The 8,793-nt window shown below is 44.3% G+C and overlaps 1 long non-coding RNA gene across 1 annotated transcript; it reads left to right on the top strand.

The window, feature by feature from the left end:
* Window positions 1-1,126: 1,126 nt before the first annotated feature.
* Window positions 1,127-5,232, top strand: LOC140488935 (uncharacterized). Its single transcript, XR_011963070.1, has 4 exons — window positions 1,127-1,307; window positions 2,628-2,741; window positions 4,072-4,202; window positions 5,010-5,232. It is a non-coding gene; the product is annotated as an uncharacterized lncRNA (long non-coding RNA).
* Window positions 5,233-8,793: the final 3,561 nt, after the last annotated feature.

Raw genomic sequence — 8,793 nt, 5'->3', positions numbered from 1 at the left:
GACCTCGGGGCCGGTTCGAGATGCCACTTTCCGTGCCTTTTTCATTAACCGTGCAATTTGCTGCAGAGATTATCACACCTGGACATGAGCCACATGGATACCAACTGAGTTGGAAACCTGTGCGGGAATCGATGAGAAGCGACTCTATAAATTTTGCTAAACTCTATGGTGCATATGAGAATTGCAGTTTCTGTCCACCTCAATCTAAAAGGCAGTTTCTGAACATAGCAACAGAAGTCACCCCACCCCCACTCCGGAAGAGGTGCTAACTGCCCTTGATTGCTTTTTGTTCACGATGTGAAGAGCTCTCACGCCTGAGTCACCTTCACGTCTCTGGTTGCTGAGTGAATCACAAAGAAGGACTTTTACCAGAGCTGCAACTGCCTCACTTCCCCACTCGCCCTCCCTGTTTACATTTTCCTGCTCATCCGTGATTTAAAGAAAACCAAATGGATGCGATGTCATTCTGTAGCCTCTCTGTCGCATCCCCATTTCAGTTCCAACATGGCTTAGGTCTCAGGGCGCACCTTAATACTAGCGACGCTATGAAAGCACAGGTCCAGAGGTTCCTCTGAGAGTGTAATTTCTTTCATTGCTGTTGCTGAATGAATGAGCCACTAACGTGCGAACTTCTCCAAAACCTGATTCAGGACCACTGGTGCCACGTTGAATAACGACAGACAGCTTCCAAATGAGGCCTTTCAGAGACGACTTTGGGGTACATTTGATAGACAGACAAGTTCAGGAATTCGTGGTTCGCTGTGACAGCAGTGCATCCGCTTCTTCCCTGTCTTTGAACCGGTCTGCCTGCGCAAGGAATGCAAATACAGTTCTGCTTTTCGTGGAAGGATCAGAATACGGTAACTTCACTCTCAAACAGAATGGCATATGATCAGAACCAGGTTGGAGAAAAGACTTTACAATGCTTTGCACAGTAATTAAATGGAATTACATTACACTTCACTCCGAGAGCAAAATTTTTCAAGCAAATTCGCAGGCAGGTTTGCAGATAGGAAAGCAAGCAAGAAAGCTCCGTTCTTGTCCATGTAAAAGGCTGCAATTGAAGAGCACAGTAGGTGTGTGTGTGTGTGTGTGTGTTGATGGTGCTGTCAGTTTGAATGATGATGTGAGCTGCTGCACTCTCTCCCACCCAGATTGAATCCTCGAAGGTTATCACCCTCTGCCATTGTCACTCCAATCGGTGGGGAGGCCAGCTGAGGGACAGATTGTGTCCTTTTAAACACCACAGAGACTGTCAGACCTGCACCCACGGAGAGATACTCACAAAGTCAAATAAAGATACACAGGTACGGAGTGCTGGGGCGGGGGGTAGATGGATATCGGACACTCCATCACCCGTCTTGGCCCTTTCCGTCCTATTCCAAGCTGTTTCTCCTGTAATAGGCGTCAGGAAAGGATGGAGTGAGGGTGTGATTGGGTTACCCTGCTGAATGTGCTGGTGTAGTTTGTGGGGGGGAGGGAGGAGTGTGCGGGTGGGGGATGGTGACATGTACAGAGGGAGTCAGTCAACAGTTCTGTATACATTCGTGATGGATATTGCTGTTGCTATTCGTGATATTCATGAGGGAGATATAGTAGAGGGGAAAGAGAGAGGGATGGTGCTACATGCAGCAGTGAGAGTGTGGAGCATGTGCCTTGATCGGGGTTGATGCTTTAACGGATATACAGTGAGTGCGAGGGAGCAGAGTGTATACGGTGAGCCTTATCCTGACAGAGTGGGGAAGGTTATTGATGCCTGTCCTGTATTGCTGGAGATTCCTTCAGACCACAGATACTGCACTAAGCTCAGACCAGGCTTGATAGGTCTGGTGGTGTGGCCCCCTCTGCTAAGAGAATGGTCCTCCTCTGTACTAGCCCATCCACCAGGACCTCTGTGCCCTGCTGGCAAACCGTGGTGCAATTGCCCCTTATCTGCCATGCTCAGGGTATACTGTGCAGAACAGCTCCAAACAGAGAATGCTCAACCGTTTGCCCATTGGCCTTTTGAAGATGGTCCCAGTGCCAGGGATCATGGAATATCCAGGGATATACGGGTGATGCTGAGTACCTACAGTCATGATGTTTGGGAGAATCGGGCTGGCATTGAATGAGCTGGATACCATGGGGTGAGGTGGGTAGATGATTAATTAACTTAGATAAGATCGCACCAGGAAACTAGTTCAGCTTCGTGCAGATCATCCCTCCGTCACACTCAATGAAAATGTCACTGAGACATTTTTACATTCAACCCAATGAGTCGAAGACTCTGCTGACCCCAATCCCAGCTACAACGCTGCAGCAGCTTGACAAATGCTCTGAATCACAGAGAAGGAGCTAAACGTCACCTTACCCTCGGGACACAAGGCAGCGTGGAGGGGGTGGTTGAGGTATCAGTGGGGGAGTACTTTATGGTAAGTCATCATAATTCTATTAGTTTTCAAATATAGATGGAAAAGGATGAACCACGTCTAAAACTTAAAGTTCTAAATTGTTGAAAACCAATTTTGATGATATTAACTATTAATTCGATTGGGACAGATATTCTCAGAAAAGGGGGTCAGTTGGGAAGCATATGTCAGGTATAGAGAGCAGGAATAGAGGGTTTCTTATTCTTAATTCATTCACAGGATGAAGACGTCCCTGGCTAGGCAAGCATCTATTACCCAACCCTAATTCACCAGAGGGCAGTTAGCAGTCAACCGCATTGCTGTGAGTCTGGAGTAACTTTTACGCCAGACCAGGTAAGAATGGCAGTTTGTTTCCTTAAAGCGTGCCAGTGAACCAGATGGATTTTTCCGACAATTGAAATGGTCATCATTAGCCTCTTAATTCTTGATTTAAAGTGAATCACTAGAAGAGTCTGAAGGCAACAGGAGTATACTTAAGAGGGAAATTGGGAGCATAAAACGGGGGAATGTGATATCTTTGTCAAACAGAGTTAAGGAGAATCCAAAGGAATTCTACAAGTACGTCAAGAATGAAGAGTAACTGTGGAGAGAATAGGACATCCTTAAAGATCAGCAAGGTTGCCCGAGTGCAGAACCACAGGAAATGGGGGAGGTACTGAACGAATATTTTGTATCAGTATTTACTGGGCAGGAGGATATGGAAGCTAGAGAACTTGAGAAATAGGTAGTGACATCTCGGAAAGTGTCTGTATTACAGCGGAGCTGCTGGAGGTCTAAAAACATGCAAAAGAAGGAAAATGCCCTGGCTTTTATTAGGTGGATGCTAGAACTCTGTGGGAAGCTAGGGAAGTGATTGCTGGGCCCCTTGTATCATCAACAGCCACAGGTAAATTTTCAGAAGACTGGAGGTTGGCTACGTGGTGCCACTACTTAAAGGATTTAAGGGTAATAAGGAAAAGCTTGTGAGTCTGACGTCAGTGGTAGGTAAGCTATTGGAGGGGATTATGCGTCATCGGATTTTCACACATTTTGAAAGGTAACGACTGATTAGGCATAGTCAACATGGCTTTGTGCAACGAATATTTTGTCTCACGTACTTGACTGAGATGTTTTTGAAGAAGCGACTAAGCAGATTAATTGCGAGGAAGTTTTGTACATTGTCAATATGGACTTCAGTAAGCCGTTGAATTACATTGTGTATGGTTATCTGTTTAACAAGGTTGGTTCATATGAAAGTCATTTGAATGCAAAACATCTCAAAGGTAGGAGGCAGAGGGTGGTGGTAGAGGGTTGCAATATCCTGGCAAAGGTTTGCAATGTTCCTCATTGTATGGAGATAATCCAGTTTATGGAGCAGTCCACGAGCACGGCCTACACAGCTCTCCATATTAGCCATTACCTTACACCAGTTTATGGTGCCTGGGCTGGTTCTGTGAGGCAGATTCAGAATTTGAGGCAATGGACCATTCTAGCGGATATGGCAATGTCTCCATTCAATGCATGCTTTCTTTGGATTGGACCCTCCATTGTCTCCCTTATCCCGTTACTCCAATCCGCCCATCTCCTTATCCATATTTTCAGGAAGTAATCAGTTAATAAATTATTTGGTTTTTTTTTCTGTATCTTTCTCTGGCCTTGGCTTTCAACTCCCTCATGCATTGAGTGCTGGCATGGTGAAGCTCAGAAACATTGTAATGGTGTGTGTCAGGCCGTTGTTCACTTCCCGATGTATCCCATGTGGTGCTCCATGGACAGGAGTGCTCCAGCAGCTCGGACTCACGTGTTTGAAACTTGGTATGTACCTGATCGCGGAATGCCTTTATTTGTCTCAGTTGATCGTGCAGTCAGTTACACGAGGAAAATCCTCGAGTATAATTATTAAGGAACAAGCATCTAGCTTGTAGCAGAGCGGCTTCTGACTGACTACTGTTATTGAAGAGTTAGTGGAGGGGTTGGGGATGGTTTGCTGGAGGTTGTGCTGTGAGCTGCCTCAGACATTCAGGGAGACCTGAGGATTTGCTGACCCAACTCTGGATGGAGCACAGGGACTGTAGTTACCGCATCTGGGTCTGTAACATGAAAACAAAATGGGAAGTTGCTGCAGGGAGGTGACGCTCTTAAACCATGGAGTGAGTGTGTGTGGAAAGGGATGTGCTGTACCTGTCCGTGTTTTCGCCTGGACAAACATATACTCTCACTCTCCCCGTTACATACACTGATGGACACTCTCCCTATCCGCTCCAGACACACTCTCCCTTATTCTCTCTCACATGCACACACGCGCATTCCACTCTGTCACACGCACAGCCTCTCTCTCTAACTCCCGCACTCAAACACACAATATCCCTCACTCTCTCTCACGTATACACAGTATCTCTCTCTCTCTCCTCTTCACACAGACACATCCCTCTCTCCCACATACGCACACACAGACACACACACACGCACACACACACGTACGCACATATAAATTTGCGGGGAGAACTTGCATTTGCCAATTTGTATTTGCAGATGCATTTTATTTTGTTCTAAAAACATACAATTTGTAGACAGTCAGTCAACGTGATATTTTATAAACTCCTATTTTGTATATAAAACCAGTCCGACTCCAGATGAAGACACAGACAGCGTCCAAACGAGATCTCCCACTTAGAATACATTGTCTGACGGCAAGTGTTACTTCATTTACCTGATGGTATCTCCAGGCAGTGACTTTAAATAAATTCTGCGATTTGCATAATAATCAATCAAACTTGCGTCTCCGTTCTAACTGCTGAAATATTTAAGAGCCATCTTAAGTGTGTACAATTCATGTGCATAAGTTGTAAAGCCCTTTGATCTTTTCCTTACAACTTCTATGTTTAAGGTTTTCCTATCTCTCTTACTCCTGATGAAGGAGTAGCACAATGAAACCTTGTGTTTGCAAATAAAACAATTGGGCTCTAACCTGGTGTCGTTTGATTTTTGACCTTGTCCAACCAAGTCCAAAACCAGCTACTCCATATCATGTTTTTTTTACTGGTAGCTAATCCTCTCACCCAACAAGTAAATTGTTCTTAACCCCATGTGTTCTTGTCTTGCATAATAATCTTTTGCGAGGCACGTTATGCACTGATGTCTGGAAGTCCAGATATAATACATCTATAGGATCCCCATTATCCACCTTGCTTGTTTAGATTTTTTTTAAAGAAAGTTAGTCAGATCATTCAAACATGATTTATCCTTCATAAAACTATGTTGACTGTGCTGGATTGTGGCTTGACTTTGGAAATCTTCTGTTATTAATTCCTTCTTAACGGACTCTCGCTTTTTGTCATCAATCCCAATTGTTTTCTAACTACTTTTCATTCTCGACTAAAGCTGGTTATTCAAAGTCCTTCCCTTTCTATAACCTCCATGTTCCCTTTCACAATTCCTATGTAACAGGCACAAGGCTGTAAAAGATATGCTCCAATTGCTGTGTGAGAGGCATGAGTAGCTCATTGGACTCATTCTGCTACTGCTTTACACACTCACTGGGCTCAATGTCCTCCTGGCGTTCCTACCTTATAGTCTCAATGGACTTGCATGTTCTGTTCCTGTCTCTAACCAAGCGCTCAAGATCTCAATGTCCACCTCCTGTTGCTCAGTGACAGTTCTAGCGTCTTATGGAATCCCCCTGTTCAAATGTCACTTTTCATGGGCTGAGATATGCAGGTAGGTTGTGTTGCCTACACTGGGTAGCTCAGTGGTTAGCACTGTTGCGTCACTGCACCGGAGATCCCCGTTCAATTCCCAGTTTCCGCCCACAGTCCCAAGATGTGTAGGTAAGTTGGATTGGCCACGCTAAATGACCCCTAATGTCTGGGGATGTGGAGGCTAAGTGCATCAGTCATGGAAACTGTCAGGTTATAAAGATTGGGTGGTGGGGATTGGATGGGTTGATCTTCGGAGGATCGGTGTCTACACTGCAGGGATTCAATGATTAACACCTTTGTTGCAGAAATCAGTTGTGGGCACAATCTTTGAGTTCATTCCAACATCATTTCCTCAGTGACGAGATTAAATCTGTGTGCACTATTCCAGATGTGATCTCACTAAGATGCTGTATAGCAGCAGGAACACTTTACCAGCCTACTGTAAGGTTCCCACTCAGGTTAGAGCAGTCTCAGCTGTCTGGGAGAATACACAATATCGCTGAATGTTCATTGTCCTTCTTTATTCCACCAGCAGAACGCGAGATCTGGTGATAATGTCACAATGACATTTGAGAAGAACAGGTCATGTGTTGGTGAGATGATATCAATGTTGAGATATGCCTCGCAAAAAATCTCGCCTGAATCTACCATTAACCTCGCCAGACCCCATGTCACTCAGAATCTGTGGATCTTAGTAACAACAAGGAGAAGCAAACATTGATGAGAGTTATGTATCAAAGTCAAAATTGTGATACAAATGTTTATGGTCCAATACAGAAAATTAGACTTACAATTTCGTGGGTACTGCAGTAATAATGGACAGCTTCAAGTTAAATCCAGAGTTGTTAATCCAAGTGAATGTCAATGCTGGGAAAATGGATCACATGAGCGTCCATGAGATGGGTTGCTTTAATGATATGTTGAGCACCAAGTAGAGATCAGGCTGTTCTGGAATTGGTGACGGGTGATCAGAAGAGCTAATTGAAGACTTTGTTGTAAAGAAGCTTTTGGGAATAGTGATCTTAATATTTTGAATTTAAATGACATCTGACCACAAAGCAGTTGTTTTCTTGTATTACTGGTACATACCAGAGTCATGCAAGCCAGTAAGATACCAGGATAAAGGTGGCTTCAGTGCATTTTACAAGTACATTAAAATGATTTAATGAAAGACAGGCGAAGTCTGTTATTTATACAAACACTGTAACGTCTGCACGGACATTCTCGAGATTTTCCCTCAGATGGCAAAATGGTCTGATGAGGGAACTCCGTCTGTGTTCCAGAGAGTCTCAGAGAATGAGGGGTGATCGAAATGAAACTTTAAAAAAATCCCACAGAGGGAGAGGCAAACATGGGCATTGATAAATGAGGGCAATATTAAAGAGAATCCCAAGATATTCCACAAGAACATCAAGCAGAACAGAATAGCCAGAGAATGATTAGGGCCCAATAGACATCAAGGGGGCAATCTGTGTGTGAAGCTGGAGAAGATTGATAGATTGTGACATGAGAGCTTCACATCAGTTGTACTTGGGAGAAGAAGGACACAGGTGCATATTTCAAGAAGAAAGGACTGGGAAGCTCTTGAACAGATTGATATAAGATGCGAGCAGGAAGTATTGGCTTTGGCTGGAGTAAAATTGGGCAAGTCCCTAGGTCGGGAAGAGTTGTATCACAAGCTGCACTGGGAGACACGGGAGGAAATGCCCTGACTCAAAAGTTTAAGTAGGACCTTGTCACAGAGGAGTTGCCAGAGTAATGGTGAGCACCTTCTACAGAAAGGGTTGGTGCAGGTAGACCAGGGAAATATAGATCAGTGAGCATCAGATCTGTTTCAGGGAAAGTATTTAGGAAAACAAGGAAAGAGACAATTGATCTTCATTGAGAGAGGCAATGTTTGATCAGAGATCATCAACCCTCTGTTGTCAGAGGGTAGTCAAGCCGAATGAATTTTATTGAATTTTTTTGAGGAGGTCGTTTGTATGTTTTCGTTTTCAGCAACACCTTTGACACAGCCTCACATGATAAAGAAAGTACAATCTCATGGTGTCAAGGGTAATTTGGTAAGTAACATTCAAATTGACTTAGAGGCAGGAGAAAGAGGGTGGTGGGAGAAGGCTGTTTGTGTGTCTGGAGACCTGTGTACCCCAGGGATCAGTGCTGTGTCCCTTATTCTTTGTGGTATTTATAAATGATGTAGATGTGAATGTGGAAGGGGTGGGGAGTGCATGATTAGTAAGTCTATCTTTAACACAAAAATTGGCCAGGTGTTTGACAGTGAAGGGGGAGGCCTTATGTTACAGGAAGACACAGATGGAATGGTCAGATTTACAAATCAAAGGCAGATGGAATGTAAGCCTGATAAATATGAGGTGATGTACTTTGGATAAAGGAACCAGACAGGGGAGTATTCAATGAATGGCAGCACACTAAGTAGCTCAAAGGGTGTTTCTCGACACATCCATGAATGTGACTAAACATGGTAAAAGGTTAGTTCAGAAGACATTGGGAATAGTAAATAGCTGTTGTGGTTCTGTTCGCCGAGCTGGGAATTTGTGTTGCAGACGTTTCGTCCACTGTCTAGGTGACATCCTCAGTGGTTGGGAACCTCCTGTGAAGCGCTTCTGTGATGTTTCCTCCTGCATTTATAGAGATTTGTATCTGCCGCTTCCGGTTGTCAGTTCCAGCTGTCCGCTGCAGTGGCCGGA

The sequence above is a fragment of the Chiloscyllium punctatum genome, chromosome 18, assembly GCF_047496795.1.
Source record: "Chiloscyllium punctatum isolate Juve2018m chromosome 18, sChiPun1.3, whole genome shotgun sequence".
Classification (NCBI taxonomy): domain Eukaryota; kingdom Metazoa; phylum Chordata; class Chondrichthyes; order Orectolobiformes; family Hemiscylliidae; genus Chiloscyllium; species Chiloscyllium punctatum.
The sequence above is the reverse complement of the archived record's forward strand: the minus strand, read 5'-3'. Positions and strand labels throughout refer to the sequence as shown.